The sequence below is a fragment of the Motacilla alba genome, chromosome 10 (assembly GCF_015832195.1).
Source record: "Motacilla alba alba isolate MOTALB_02 chromosome 10, Motacilla_alba_V1.0_pri, whole genome shotgun sequence".
NCBI classification, from domain to species: domain Eukaryota; kingdom Metazoa; phylum Chordata; class Aves; order Passeriformes; family Motacillidae; genus Motacilla; species Motacilla alba.
In genome coordinates, this window is record NC_052025.1 from 20,074,090 (window position 1) to 20,090,340 (window position 16,251).

Below are 16,251 nucleotides of genomic sequence, written 5' to 3' on the forward strand. Positions count from 1 at the left end.
CCAGCACATCCCTGAGCCTGGCACAGCCCGGGCACACACTGAGCCTGGCACAGCCCTGGCACAGCACCCAGCCTGGCACAGCATCCAGCACATCCCTGAGCCTGGCACAGCACCCAGCACGCCACTGAGCCTGGCACAGCCCTGGCACAGCACCCAGCACATTGGTGAGCCTGGCACAGCCCTGGCACAGCCCTGGCACAGCACCCAGCACATCCCTGAGCCTGGCACAGCCCTGGCACACACTGAGCCTGGCACAGCCCTGGCACAGCACCCAGCCTGGCACAGCACCCAGCACATCCCTGAGCCTGGCACAGCCCTGGCACAGCACCCAGCCTGGCACAGCACCCAGCACATCCCTGAGCCTGGCACAGCACCCAGCACATTGGTGAGCCTGGCACAGCCCTGGCACAGCACCCAGCACATCCCTGAGCCTGGCACAGCACCTCCCTGAGCCTGGCACAGCCCTGGCACAGCACCCAGCACATTGGTGAGCCTGGCACAGCCCTCCAGCTGGGGTGGGCAGGAACCCTGACCTGCTGACAGTGACAGAGCTGTCTAGGGTGGAAAGCACCTCTCAGGTCATGGAGTCCAACCTGAGAACAATCACACCTTGTCAACCAGCAGGGTGTCACCTGCCCTGATGAAAGCACTGATTGTAGGCTGCCTGTTGTCTCCAGCCCCAAATGACTGCACTCTGTGACCCAGGAAGTTATTTCCTCTCTCTCTGTTCCTCAAAATACCTCACTGCAAGTCTCCACATTAAACTTGAGGTGAGGCATCAATCTAAATTCCTGATGAGTGCTCCCGGAAGGAATCAGGAGCCGGTGCACTCAGGGTGGGTGAGGACAGAGCTCTGCAAGGGAACCCAGAGTGAGCTGCAGGACAGCTGAGCGGGACCCACAGCAGACCTCGGGAGCACTCACGCAAGGGCAGAGTCTGTTGAAGCACAGCGAAAGGCCATTCCAGGGAATGCATCCCTTTATCTCCAGCCTCCGACTGGGCTGCTGCTATTGTCACACCGAGCCTCAATGTCACTGTTCTCTGGGCTGGGGACGAGCCCTCTGCAGCTGCCTGGAGCTGGGCTGGTCTGAAGGGGACCCCTCCTGCTTAAAATCATGCTTATGATGGATCAGGAGCAGAAAAATGAAGTAGCAAGAAATCCATCTGAGGTGCAATGCACAGAAACATTGGAAACAAAGTAATTTGCCTTTCCTAGCTGAAATCATGACAAAACCCAGGTTTTTAAAGAAAATTGTATGCTTATCACTACAGGAATCAGTGCCTGCCTTTCTGGAGTCCATTTAGTGTAGATCTGATTGCTGCACAGACAGAATAAATACAGCATTTAACATGTAGGTTGCCTTTCTGGAGTCCATTTAGTGTGGATCTGATTGCTGCAGAGACAGAATAAACAATCTGCAACATTTAACATATAAGTAATGTCACAACAGGTATGTTGCTTAGGAAAAGGCAATGGTGGCACTGGGATGAGTCACAGACGGGGAAATACTGATAACGTTTTTGAAAACCTGTTACACAGCAGTGTTTGTTCCCAGGTAAGCCTCAGTCCCACACAAAGGTGCTGCAGCTAACGAGGAATGACCCGAGTACTGACACTGCTGTCAGGCTTAGCAAGGAAAGTGCTCTGTGGGTATTGCCAAGGGTGAAGCACGGTGATACACAGAATTACCAGTGGAATATTCACTGTAACTGCCAGCAAACACGGGGGTCATCTTCCTCACGTCCATGCTCAGCACTTCCACCAGCGGTCAGCTCAGTCCAACTGTCCCCAGCACTGCAAGGCCACCACTGCCCCCCAGCCCCAGGGGCCACATCCACAGGGCTGGTAAATCTCTCCAGCAACAGGGTCCCCAACACTGCCCTGGGCAGCTGTGCCACAGCTGGACAGCCTTTCCATGATGAAATTTTCCTTGATGTCCACCCTGAGGCTCCCCTGGCCCAGCCTGGGGCTGTTCCCTCTCCTCCTGTCCCTGTTCCTGGGAGCAGAGCCTGACCCCTTCCCCGGCTGTCCCCTCCTGTCAGGAGCTGTGCAGAGCCACAAGGCTGAGCCTCCTCTTCTCCAGGCTGAGCCCCTTCCCAGCTCCCTCAGAAGCTCTCATAGGATTTGTTTCAGACCCATCCCCAGCTCTGTTGCCCTTGTCTGGACACGCTCCAACACCTCAGTGGCCTTGCTCCTGCTCCCTCCTCATTTCTTTCCCACACTTACTTTAGATCCTGCCTCCTCCTCAGAGACCTGAGCAGCTCACCGAGGTAACAGGGGAAATTCCTTCATTCTCACACCATCAGATCAGTTTACAAGGGGAACCACTGAGCATCTGAGCAACGCAACGGAGCGTCCGTGACACAGCTGGACATCCCACAGCCCGTGGGGACGGTGGGTGCTGGACAGCTGCACAGGACAGAGCCCAAGGACAGCAGGAGGGCAGCAGGGAGTCCCGGGAGGCTCTGCTGCCAGGGCACTCGCTGTGCTGGAGCCCTGAGCTCAGGAGAAGCCCCACACCCTGCAGCCAGGCGGGCAGTGTGCGTGGGGCCATGGCACGCGGAACAGGCAGAGCCAGCTGGCCTCTGTGACCCGCAGTGATGTCACAGAACCACTGAGCTCGGACAGGACCACTGAGAACACCGAGCCCAACGGCGCCCAGCGCTGCCAGGCCACCACAGCCCCTGTCCCCAGCTGCCACGTCCACAGGGCTGTTGAACCTTGCCAGGGATGGGGACTCCAGCCCTGCCTGGGCAGCTGTGCCAGAGCTGAACTCCCAGTGAAGAAATTTCCCCCAATCTCCACCCTGAGCTGCCCTGGCCCAGCCTGGGGCCATTCCCTCTGCTCCTGTCCCTGTTCCTGGAGCACAGCCTGACCCCCCGGCTGTCCCCTCCTGGCAGGAGCTGTGCAGAGCCACAAGGGCCCCCTGAGCCTCCTTTGCTCCAGGCTGAGCCCCTTCCCAGCTCCCTCAGGGATTCTCCAGCCCCTTCCCAGCTCCGTTCCCTGCCCTGGACACGCTCCAGCCCCTCCAGGTGTCTCTTTTTTGGAGGGGCCCAGAGCTGTCCCCAGCACTGGAGGTGCCCCAGCAGTGCCACCTCAGGGGAACTGCCCCAGGCCTGTGCCCATGTTGCTGTACTGACCACACCAAACAAATGTGTGTAAAAAGGAATTAAAACTGTAGAACACGGAAAGGTGACAGACACTAGTGAAATTCCAATGCGGGAATGAAAATATTACTTCAGATTTGCTATAGTATAAGTTGCCTGATTTTTCTTGAACTGAAACAAATATCAGTCGGACAAAAGATGAATCAATTCAGTACTTGTCAATGGTGAGTGCACATTTATGCAGCAGGGAAACGCTCAGCTCCTCAGTGCAGCCCTGCCAGGGACTCCTTTGGCTCCCTGCACAGGCTGGGTATTGAGCCTGGGGTTATAAATATCACTAATGGACTTAGCAACAGGTACCTACAATCCTCTCAGAGACAGGAGTTTGCTTTCCTAGCACTGGATCCAGATGGGAGGAGAGTTTTTATGGAATTATAGTCGTGGTTCTTTCCTGAGCCAGGCTACAAAACTTAATGCAGTCAAAATACTCAAGTCTAAACATGCAGGAGAATTTCCTTCCTCAGACCTGCAGGATTTGGATTTCCCCAGCACGTGCCATCCCTGATGGGCGACCAAGGACCTGAGCCCGGGCTGGCACTGCCACCTCCACTGTGCCAGGGAGTTTGCTCAGGAAAACCAGCTCCCAAAACCCCTTCTCTCATCAATTACTTCTACACTTGCAATAAACCCAGAAAGAGTGGGGGGAAAAAAGGGAAAAACCTTGTTCTTCAAGAGAGAATTACACGGAAAAAGAAGGACTAAAGGGAATATCCACTCAGTAATTTGTGGGACAGGAAAATAAAATGTAGGAGGTCTTAAAAAGCAGCAGGTGAAGGAGCAATGGCTGCAATAAATTCCATTTTCCTGAGTGCACACACACCAAGTGTCAGGCTCTCTACCTTGAGAATACTGTTGTTATTCCATGGCCCAGGTACACTGTACTTACAGGAAAGAAATTCCTGTGAATGACTCATATTTCAAACTGAAGGCACACCTCCACGGAATCTGCACTTAGGGATGGTTTATTTCCCACCACATATGACACTGATGTTTTCTCTGCTTTCCCCAAACTATTAAAAGGAAAATTAGGTGAGGCACATCTAATTACAGGGTTTAGGGCTTTCTGATACAGGAAAAGGTTGAAGATGGAAAAAGAACAATGGTGAAGAACAATAGGCAGAGATAAGTGACAAGAAAATTCAAAACTCTGGTGTTGAACAATTTCTCCATTCAGTTTGGCACTCAGGAATAACACTGAACTGCCACCACAGAAATCAATCCACCCCAAGCCTCCACACCACAGCAGCTCCAGCATTCATTCAACCTGAACAGGTCTGGAGTGTGACTTTGGCGACAGCAGCTCAGGAGGTGAAAAACTTCTATTTATTTATCTGGGGTTTTTCTTGAACCTTTTTTTATGCAAAGGCAAGCAAGTAAACTTTTTAACCATTTTAAAATTTTGAGCAAGAGCATCAACGCGTGGTGTAAACAGAGATGGAGACGTGACCAGCCGTGACCTGTCCCCACGTTTAACAGCTGTGACAACGGAGGGGTTTGAAACTGAGGGAGTGGCAGGGTCGGTGTCCCTGTCCCCCGGCAGCCCGGCTGACACACACCTCCCTGCTGAGAAGATGTGTGTGCTGCCTTCAGCCCTTGCTGGAGCAGCAGGCAGAGGAACCCAGAGCTGATATTTTGCTCTGTTTCCTTTCAGACGAGTCATGGCAGAGGTGTTCTGTCAGCACGTTTCACGGCTGCGATGTGACCCAGATTTCAGGGTGACGAACAGCCCAAGGAGGAGGTGTGCTCCTGGCTGGCTGGGATCCATCCCCACCGTGCAGGGGATGCTTTCAGGAACCCAGAGCCCGGGCTGGGGACAGCCCTGAGCCCAGGCAGGGACACGCTGGCAGGGCTCTGGGGACACTGCAGCGTGGGCTGAACCGTGGTGTGCCCCCCAAAGCCAGGGCAAGGATGGACAGGCAAACCTTCATCCAGACAGGACCCAAAGCCCTTCAACCCCTCAAGGAAATGCTCCTTGTTAGTTCAAGACATTGAGACTCTTCCCCTTCAACAACTCTTGGCCTTTTCTAACCAACTTATTGTCCTTCCCTAGAAAATCACAGCCGTTTCATGGCACTCCAGCAGATGTATTTCATGTTTTCCAATGTGCTGCACTACTTGTCACTCTCCCCCAATCTTTAGGTGTGTTGTTCTGCCACTGCAGAACTGAGAGAGCAATAAACCAGAAAAGCCTGACTCAAAGCAGTCTGGAAGTGATGCTAGTCTGGGGTAGGTGAAAGCAAAATAAAAAGGCACTGATTTATTAAAATCAGCAAATCACCCAATATGCACTATTCAGATGTTGGTGCTGGGTTATGAAATCTCAATAAATGTATAAAGCAACCACAAGTGCCATCAAAGCAACAGTAAGGAATTACAGCTATCAAAGGCACCTCTAAATTCTGTTCCACTGAAAGCCCGTTTTCTGCTCCTCCCCACCTTCCAGGGCACCAAATCACTTCCATCTGAAACAAAATCCTGCTTGAAATCCTTGCTCTTCAGTTTCCCTGCTCAAACCCTGATCCCTCAGGACATCTACCTTGTGCTCACTTCTACTCCCCCAAAGTTTGAGTATCTCCCCTAAAACAAACCCTCCTCAGGATGATTTTGCCAAAAAGGGATGGCAGCTTTTTACAACTGGCCTCAACAGAAAATAGATCTTCTGCTCCTTTCTTTTTCTGCTCTAGCCATCATATTTCTGTTTTGCCATTGCTTTGCTAGTGAGGCTTTGTTTTGATTATACCAAATGCATTTGGAACTGAAAGTTTATTCCCTCCCAGCCAAGATATTTTGCACTGAGGGTACACGCTGGTAATTAATTCAGGCTTTCCAGTTTGTGTCACACTAAGCGAGGAGGAAACTTGGAGAACTGGGGTAAGCACAGGACAGCAAACCTCAGGGCAAACCCCAAAACCTGCTGCGGAAAGAAAGGCCTATTTCCAACCTCTGGTGCTGCCAAGATGACAATTCCACATCAGCCACCTCCAGCTCCTGTGGGGCTCCTGAGAGCTGAGAGGCTGGGAGAGGAAAGTTTGCAGAGCTGGAGTTGCAGACGAGCAGGAACAGATTCCACAGAACCAGCACTGCTCCTGTTGGGATTCTGGGAGGGACCAGCTGTCCTCAGGCTCTCTGGACATTTAATCCACACTGCCAGGCACACAGGGAGCCTATTTATGGAAGTCAAGTCCCTCTGCTAGGAGCCGTGGCATGGACAGGTTGCAAACACTTCCTGAACAGACCTTCCGGGATGTGGTCTGAACACAAAACAATCCCGAGGAGTTATTTGGGCTAACTGTTCAGCTCACCCACATCAGTTATCCTTTTCATTAAAAAAAAAACAACAGAAACAGCAGATTAATAAGCCTGAGTAAGTCTGTGTTGGACTATGGAAGCCAGGCTCCTGTGTTTGTGAGGAGAATCTAGGAATTTCTGCAGGGTCTGCACAGCAGCAGAACTGCTTTTTGCTTCACTTCAGCAAACCTAATCCTGCCCCACTCCACCTGAATCCTGCCGGGGGATCCCAGCCACAATCACGTACCCCACAGGGCCTTGTCAGGCTGCTATCTTTTAAAGGCACAGATAAGGGTTCTGGCTGCTCCTTTGGCCTCAAAAATAGCAGACTATTTTTATTGCAGGATAAAGACTCTTTAAATGATAATATGATTCTCACTGACCCGGCAAACGCCTTCCTTGGTACACTGTATCCCCTCAGAACCTTTCACAAGAGGTTAAACTCTGCTCTCCCCTTTGCACGGGGCTGCTTTCATGCTCTCCTTGCACCTGGCTCCCCTGATTTACAATAAAAAAATCAACCAACTGTGTTGTTAAAATGGAGAAAATTCCAGCACAGTCAGGATTCGTGTTACTCAGTGTCCAGACAAAATTTAAACGAATCATTTTCCCTTATGAATACATGCTGAATTAATACTGACTCTTTCATAGCCCATCCTGGCTTCTTTCCTGCATGGAAAACTTCATTCTTACAAAACTGCAAATCTGAGATTAATTTGTGCCTGTACCTGAGTTAAAACTGACACGAAAATAAGTTCTAAAGGTTTAACAGCTGCACTCACTTGTGAGTGATACTATGTTTTTACCCTTAAAACATAATACTGAGACACAATGAACTTGAAACTTATCCAGTCTCAAAAACTTGCCTGAAATTAATTTCAGGGACCTGTCTGATTATGTCACAATGCAGCTATTTTGTACATTTTATTTTCATTCTCTTTTTTTACTCCCTGTTTTATTTTGGGTGAAAAATCCACAAGAAAAAAAAAAACACCAAAAAACAACAACAATCCTTGTTGCCTACTCAATGGAAAGTTATAGGAAGTTTCTGCTCAATATTCCAATAATACAAAGTATAATAAACACCAGCTACCAATGACAACAGAAATTCTGTAGGGTAAAACTGCCCTGCATCCACACTGTAATGTTGCCAGTCGATTTCACCCTGGATTTCACCTATTTCTTTCACAAAATAATCACCTCCAGGTTGGCCTAATGCATCTCTGTCACTTTGAAATGCACGACATGTAAGGAAAGAAGAACTTTCTGGCTGTGAAGTGGCAGATGTGGCTCTGCAAACAGCCCGGGGACTGCTCTGCTGAGCGAGGAGATGGAGTCTGGCTCGTGCCCTGCTTTGGGGAGTTTCTGTCTGAGGGGTTTTCAGCTGGGGAAAAGGGGGGTCCTGCACCTGTACCACAGGCTCGTGGTGGAAATCTGCGTGGCTGAGTGCCCTGATCTCCACACACAAGCTAAAAATCTGTGCTGAGGGATCCTGGAGCAGAGGAATCAGCAGGAACAAGTGCTGGTATCACCTGGGAGCTTCCAGGGTTGCTGGATTTGTTTCCAGTCATTGCCCAGCATCAGGAGTGAGCCTGGCCTCTGATCAGAAACCCCTAGGATGGAGAAAGCACCAAGCCATGTCCCAGAGCAGCACAAGTGGTTCATTTATCACATTACAGAGCAGCTACATTAGAACTTGGGAAAATCCTCCAGACGCTGAGGAGACCCGAGTTAACTTCAATAACAAATTTAATGCAAGTTACCTTAAATACCAAAGAAATACTTGAAAAAAGTCAGCTGCCGCCTCTGTGCCATGTGGTATATGACAGAGCAACATCACTTCTCACCAGCAGTGCTGGGAAAACAACTCAGCAAAACTGTGGGAGAGTAGAAATGTTTTACTGGAGGTGAAAGGAATGCTTTCTCATTCCCATTCCCTTCCCTACATCCCTTCCAGCCCCACAGCCCTGCAGCTCTTTGTCCTGACCTCCATGTCTTCAGGCTGGGGTGTTTCCACAAGGGAATAAAGCGTGTAACTCCTGCCAGGGGAAAGGACAGTTCCAGCACGGGTTTCCTTTGCCTGCTGCACTCTTTGATGGCTCTGTCCTTCAGAAACACTGATCAGCTCTTCCTGGAGAAAATGAGGCTCATCCAAATCAAGTGTCTGTGTGTCTGCCAGTCCTCCCTGGGAAACGCAGAGCCCATGGACCAGCATCAACCCAATGTCACAGAGAAACAGAAATTTAAAATATACTCAGTTCCTACAAGGTTTCTGAAAATCCAAACCTGTGTAGGTAATACAGACCCTTCAAGCATCCCAAGCCAAAGATGGCCCAGTCCTTACACACAGGCACATTCCACCTCGCTTCCTTGCCTAGCCCACCGCTGGAATACTTCAAAACTGGCACATTAAAGTAGGGGAAAATTCCTTGCTTCATCCTTTCGGTATCAAAACAGAAATCAGTGTCGATCATTCTCTCTGAGCACAGAGGGTAAGCAAAGCCCACCCAGCTGGGGTTAAACAAGCATCCACTGCAGAGCTCAGAGCAGGAGCGGGGAGGAGTGTCCGTGCAGCCACAGGGAGGGAGCAGGGCTGAGCAGCACCTGCAAACCCCACTCTGACACCCAGGCAGCTGCACGGACTCTCAGCGCTTTGCCTCCATCCCGTGGGTGCTGACTGGGGCTCTGCACCCTCTCTTACAGCCTTTCCACCCCGGTTTGTCCCTTCCATGGCTGCCATGCTCCTCCCTGCTTTCCCCAGGGGGTCACCACAACACCTCACCAGCAGTGTGGCATCCTCTGCTGTTCCTGAGGCCAGTGGGGTGGCACACAGACCCGTCCCCTGGGAAGTCTGGGAAAATCTCCTCTGTCCCCTTCCCAGTGCTCTGCTGCAAGTGGGGCCCACTGCAGGACGTGCCAGCCCGAGGTCAGACCCAGAACCACAGAGAGCATCCCGCGGGTGGGACATCACCACCAGCCCTGTCCTCAGCTCTGGGGGTCACCACCAGCCCCGTCCCCAGCTCTGGGGGTCACCACCAGCCCCGTCCCCAGGTCTGGGGGTCACCACCAGCCCCGTCCCCAGGTCTGGGGGTCACCACCAGGTACGTCCTCAGGTCACCACAGACCCCACAATGCCCCGAGGGAGCCAGAGAGCAGCAGGGATTTATCAGCACAGTCACTTGAGTGCACAACCAAAACCAAACCACCAAAGGAACAAGCCCTTACCCCGTAATTCCCACAAACAGGAGCCATCTGCAGGCACGGAGCCTCTGGAACTGCCAGGAAATGGCACAGGAGCAGCTACACACCCTGCTCACACCTCAGCCCCAGCCAGCAGGGAACAGAAATCCACCGAGTGACAGAGAGCAGAGAAGCCCTCTCAAAATGGCTTTTTCCTTTGGAAAGCACACACCACCAAAGACAAATGTTTATTTTCTAACCTTAAACTATTTCATGGTTTGGAACCCTATTATGTTAATTGACTTAGGATATTTCTATATTAACTATTAATCTTTGAGATGGAACGTTATCAAACCTTTTCAGGTATATAATAAACCAATCTACTATCAAAAGAGAGTTATCTTCAAATAAGTCCAACAGGGTAATTACACCTAACAATTAAGTCTGACACCTTTTCACCTAAACCTCTGCAGCCCATTTTTCCAACTGAGCTCCCAAAAACCTTTCTCTTAAAAGTACCAATGAGCTTCCTAGTCCCTAGGCAGCTCAAAAGTAAAGGACTCTAACCCCACTAATTACAGCTGTTTAGGAATATTATTTTAGCTACAATGAAGTCCTCAAAAGTTTCTTCCAAATCTTTAGGACCATAAAAGAATCAAGATTACACTAACTTTATTTTCTCCTGTAATCTTTATAATTTCTGGCCTGATAAGGAAAATAAGCAAGCTTTTCCAATTGTATTTAAATTGATTTAACTACAACTGCTCGGTCTTGACACGAGCTCAAGGTGTCAGACAAACTGAGGCAGGTAACTCAATCAAATATGCTGTGGTTAAACCCCACATTCACAGTGCTCGCAAGTACCTTGGACACTCTTGTAAACACTCCTGCTATTTATCAAACACTTCCTTTATTTTCTGCACACTGTTTCCCCCCTCTGAAAACAAACCTGAACCCTCCAGTTCACACTGTGCCTTGCTTTGGCAAGCCCCGACCCAGAACTGCTGCCCACAGAGCTCACAAGGAGCTGTCTCTTCCTCTCTTTTCCTTCCTTCTCTGTTTTCCCGCACTGCCAGGACCGGGAGCTCAGCCCTCACCTGCAGGGTTCTGCTGCCAGGTGATGGAGCTGGGCCCCTGGCATCACCCAGCAGCCCAGAGCACTGCTCCACACGCAGAGAAGCCTCCTGCCCCGCAGAGAGCTCCCCGGGATGGTGCAATGAGAGAAGCTCCGGGATGGGGAGGAACGAGGGGCGGCTCAGGTGCTGCTACACCCTCTGGAAGGGGAACTGGAGGATGAAGCAAGGTGAAGGACAGGTCCTAGCTGTCACCTGGAGCCAGGGGACCCCCTCGTGCTCCTCACAGCAGCGCCTGGATGTGAACCAGAGAAGGGCAAGCCCGCAGGGAGCTGAGCAGGCTGAGTGCAATCCCTGCACAGGGTAAGAAGCACACACACCGCGTCGGGCTCTGCCCCAGCACCGCAGCCCCTCCGTGCTGAGCACAGCACACCGAGCACCCCCGGAGCTCTGCCCAGGCCCAGCAAACCCAGCAGCCTGCCCAGGCAATCCCAGCCGCCCCAAGAGGGAAGGGAAGGGGGAATGCTGCTTCTCCCCAGCCAGGCAGCCAGGCTGAGAGGCTCCCGGAGGGCACGGGCAGCCAAGGAAGCCGCGTGGGGCTCCCCACCCAGCAGGCTGCTGCTGCGGGGCCAGGGAAGCCCTTGTGGTACAGCCTCAGCCTTAGATTGAATTACCTCCCTTCCACTAATTAGCACCTCCTCAAGTACAGGGTAAATCAAAGCAGTCGTGGGTTAGGATGGCCTAGGGTAAACTGAGGTATGATTTAGACCGAATTGGTGCAGCACAGGCCAAACTGCTCAGAACGACTGCTCTGATTTGAGCAGAGTTCCTGCTACTTTATTAACTTAAATTAGCTATTCCCAAACACAGCCTAAATAAGGACAGGATCCCTCCCTTCCCTGGGAGGCTTTGAGGATGCTAATGAGCCCTGCAGCCTCAGCTGCCTGGCCCTATTCTGCTGCTAACGACACTCTTGTTTATACATATAAGGTAATTAATTTACAGGTAATCCAAACGCTTCAGAGTCCTAGATTCTTTTCTCCTACTTACACCTGGAATACTGGAGATGACTAGCAGGAGGTGTTTTTTGTAACTATGCTCCTTTAAGTAAGTATCCATACTTAAGTAAGTATCCATAGCTTATTTTCCAGATGCTGTGGAGTTAACAGCTCCTTTTAGTTAAACTTATCTTCATGACAGTATTATGCTTGAAATTATACTGCTACACTGAACACTGTGGGCACAGAACTAGAGGTGTTTCATGCATCCTAACTGGACTCCTCACCCACCAAAAACAAATTCTGAATTCAGGCAGGTTAGGACTGCTAGGGAGAACTTCTATTTCCATCATCTCTTTTCCATGTAACTCCAGCAGAAGCATCACTCGGTGGGCAGTGGATCCTTGCTGGATCTAGTGCAGCACAGGCACTTCCTAAACGCTGCCTTCAGGGTTATTTTTAGCAGGATGCACAGACATCTGACTGACGGGGCTGGACTCTGAAAACTTCCCCCGTGGGGAGCTGTATTTTGAATGTCCCGACAGAGCAGAGACCAGTGTGCTGCTGAGCTAATCCTGCCCACCAGCAGCTGCACAACTCCTTCCCCTGGGCTTGGCCACAGATCCTGGCATTGCCAAAACACTGACCCGTCAGACAGGGAAACTGAGGCAGCAAAGGCTGCGTCTGCTCAGATCCCACACGGATCCACAGGGCTGGCAGAGGTGGAAGTGCACTGCAGGCTGTGCTCAACTCCCTGTTTGCTTACAGCAGATTGTCCTGACAAGGGTTTTCCTTGGATCACAGGATATGATGAGAGAACTTATCATTTAAGAAGTTAAGAGCACCTTAATCAAAGTAATTACTGAAACTGATCTGATTGGGAAGTAATTTATTTAGAAAAAGTTAGGACTGCCAACTGGGAAGCTCCGACCCAACCTCTGAGCTGATTGCTTTAGATGTGGATGATTTCCCACTTAATTTTTCAAGTGCTATTGAAAATGTCTTCATCTGTGAATGTCAAATATTTATTTTTCTAAAACACTAAATAATGGCCATCTAGGCACCTCAACATGTAAACAACATGTTAGATAGGCTTTCAAGCACGCGGGTGTATGTGAGTTTCTCTGAAGCCATCGAAGAGCTGCACCTCCCTGCAGCTCCGTGGCACTCCAGGGAACTCCCCCGGGATGGAGCCCTCGCTAGGGCTGGCACTGCCACATCCTGCCTGGGAGAGCTCCTCTCAACCCAGCTGCTGAGAGCCTGCTCTTCCCTCCCAGGATCCCGGACACGATTCCATCTGAACAGCCTGCCCCCTGAAAATCACAACCCATCATGGATTTGATTAATCAGCTCTGCACTTGTGGTGCGTATTTGCATTTTCTGCAGATTTTGTTGGGGATGTACAAACATCAAATCGCAGAATCGTAGAATGGTTTGGGCTGGGAGGGACCTTAAAGCTGATTCTGTTCCACCCCCTGCCATGGGAGGGACACCTCCCACTGCCCCAGGCTGCTCCCAGCCCCAGTGTCCAGCCTGGCCTTGGGCACTGCCAGGGATCCAGGGGCAGCCCCAGCTGCTCTGGGCACCTGTGCCAGGGCCTCATCCCCTCACAGCCAGGAATTCCTTCCCAAGATCCCATCCATCCCTGCCTCTGGCAGTGGGAAGCCATTCCCTGTGTCCTGTCCCTCCAGACTCTTGTAAAGGGTCTCTCTCCATCTTTCTTGTTGGCTCCTTCAGGTCCTGGAAGGCCACAATGCGATCACCCTGAAGGTTCTCCTCTCCAGGCTGAACAATCCCAACCCTGCCAGGCTTCCCGCACAGCAGAGCTGCTCCATCCCCCTGATCACCCCGGTGGTCTCCTCTGGACTCCCTGTCCCTCCTGTGCTGGGAACCCCAGAGCTGGGAGCAGCACCCCAGGAACCATTTAATATACAACAGACAAAACCCAATGTCCTCTTTGAAACGTACAAGAGATGATGACAGCAATTCAGGGGCAAGCCGACGAAGGGATTTCATTCCGACCTGGTCCTTTGCTTTCTGGGCTCCAAGGAGTAGGAACCACCACACCTGATCTACTCTGAGTGATGAATGAGAAAGGCACTTGTGGAGAGGAACACTCCCGAGGAATTAGGGAATAGGGATGCAGTCCCAGAGGGAGCGTGTGCGAGGGGCAGCCTTTAAATCCGGGATCATCTCAGTGCTCCTGCACCGCCAAAGTCCAAAACCCAGCACACATCACACATCACAAGTGGCTTCCCTAGGAGGCCAGGCTGAAAGCACACGGACGGGGCAGAACTTAGACAGGACACAGCGGCACACCCATAACCTGGAAAAGGCACTTTTAGGGTTGTATGATTACTTATCCAGCTGTGATCCTGAAATGATGCTCTGGAACCCCAAGGCACTGTCCCAAAAGGGCAGGAAGTCTCAAGCTCCTCTCAGAGCACACAACTGTCTAGAAATGCACAGGAATTTTAAATTTATGTCCAATTCCAGCCCTACTTCATGCATCCTGCTTTTACAGACTCCCAGAATGGCTGAGGTAGGAAGGGAACTCTGGAGTTTCTCTTGTGCAATGCCCCTGCTCAAGCTTTTCTTGCAAGTTCTCGCCAAAATAGTTCAGCCTGACTTTCAGAATGGTTTTTACAAAAAACGTGCAAGTGCCCCAAGTTGTTCTTCCCCTTACACCTGTGGAAGAGTTTCTTCCACAGGAATGGAATATGCGCACAGAAATCTGTCAAAAGAGCATATGTGATTCCCAAAGCCTCCTGCAAACACGACTTCCATTGGTGTCAACCTCACGGCATCTCAAGAGCTCAAGGAAGTGCCAACGCAGTATGGAAAAACCCGGGAAGGTGAAGACTCAGTTTCCTTTTGAATTCAGACAACTTTTTCTGTTTTTTAACTGCTCAATGCTACGGAGCCTCTGCCAGCATCACATCCTTGTGCTGGGGAATCACCACCCTGGAAGGGGTGCAAGGCTGGGGATGGAAAATCACCTTTGAGTTATGAAATGCACGCACGGCCCCAGCACACGTGGAATGTTTACATCCCCAGAAGAACCGTCCAACTGTCCCATTCAATCTCCAGGGCAGACTGACAGGGGAATTTTTCTTTAATAAAGAACTCTGATGGAACAGGAATGTCAGCTTTAGTGCACACTGCACTGACTGGAACGGGATCAAAACTAAGTTCCACACGATGTTTTCAGGGGAAAAGAGGAGAATGTTTCATGGAATTTAAGTCGGGATTTGGCTTGCATCCTAGAACATATATCTTGTTATGAAAACTGCTGAAACACTTTTAAGTGGGCAAGCCATAAGTGTCCTTGGAGCTATCCAGTCAACTGGAAGTCACACAGGCAGAACCTCCTAAAGTAGAAAAGCCTGAAATTGGGAGGGGGGTGAGGGAGGGGCAAGTAATCTTGGAATCCTATCTGTTATCCAGAACGGCTCCCTTGTGCCTACAGCATGAAGTAGTTACAACTTGTTTTCTGCTATTGTCACAGATCCAGGACGTTACTCTGGCTAAATCATAATCTCTTCCTGCCTCAGTTCATCCATGTGCAAACCTGGCTCGCTAACTCTTACCTTAATGTGTCATGGGGCTTAATTAATAACACTTAGGTCTTTTAAGTTCTCTACAAACATTAACTACTTCTTGTAACAACTCTCCAAGGTATTATTATCCCCACTTTACTCATGGAGAAACGGCAAAAGAGGTTGTCACTCGCCCAAGGCAACAGAGTAATAGTTATACTCAGAGATCCTCTTCACGGGCTACTCTAACAGTGGAAACATATCAACAAAGGCAAAGACAATAACGACAAACTCGAAGTTACTTTTAAAAGCGCACCATAAGCATCTGGAAGACGATGGAAAATCCCTCCCAGAAACAATAGGCTCGGGACCAGAAAAAGCATCACAACTGTCACCACAGGGAACGAAGCGCCCTGACAGACCTGGGCTTGAGCTCACCCAAACAGCCTCACACAAACAGCCCGACCTGTCCTCTCGAGCGCTCTTAAGTACCATAAAATTGAGCAACAGGCTCGTACAGTGCTCTCCAGTAACACCGAGCGAGCAGATAATCAATGTGGTATGCAGCACGCTAATTCCTTCCGCCGCGTTCCCAGCAGGGACCGGGAATGCCAATAACGGCCCCGGACGGCGGGGGTCCCGCACGCTGCCGGCGCGGCCGCCGCCCCCGCCGCTGACGGCGACAAAGTTGGCGTCCCCCGCGCCCCGCCGCGCTGACATCCCCGGAGCCGCCGCCGGGAGCCCTGCCCGGGCAGCGCGGAGCCCCGCGGCCGCCCCCGCCGAGCCCGTCCCGCTGCCCCCGGGGCCGCTGACAGGCGCGTCCGGCGCTGCCGCCCCGGCGGCGACAACACCGCCAGCAACAGGCGCGTCCTGCGCGGGACCCGCGCGGGCTCGGCCCGCGATGCGCCCGCAGCGCCGCGGCTCCGGCCCGGCCCCGGGGCGCGGGACGGGCCGGGCGGGCGGGACCCGCCGCAGGCCTGGGCCTGGAGGGGCGGGCGGGGGGTG

At 51.4% G+C, this 16,251-nt stretch overlaps 1 protein-coding gene across 1 annotated transcript in view; it reads right to left on the reverse strand.

The window, feature by feature from the left end:
• Nucleotides 1–16,251, reverse strand: part of CTDSPL2 (CTD small phosphatase like 2) — a 29,855-nt gene that overhangs the window by 13,296 nt on the left and 308 nt on the right. The window lies entirely within an intron of this gene.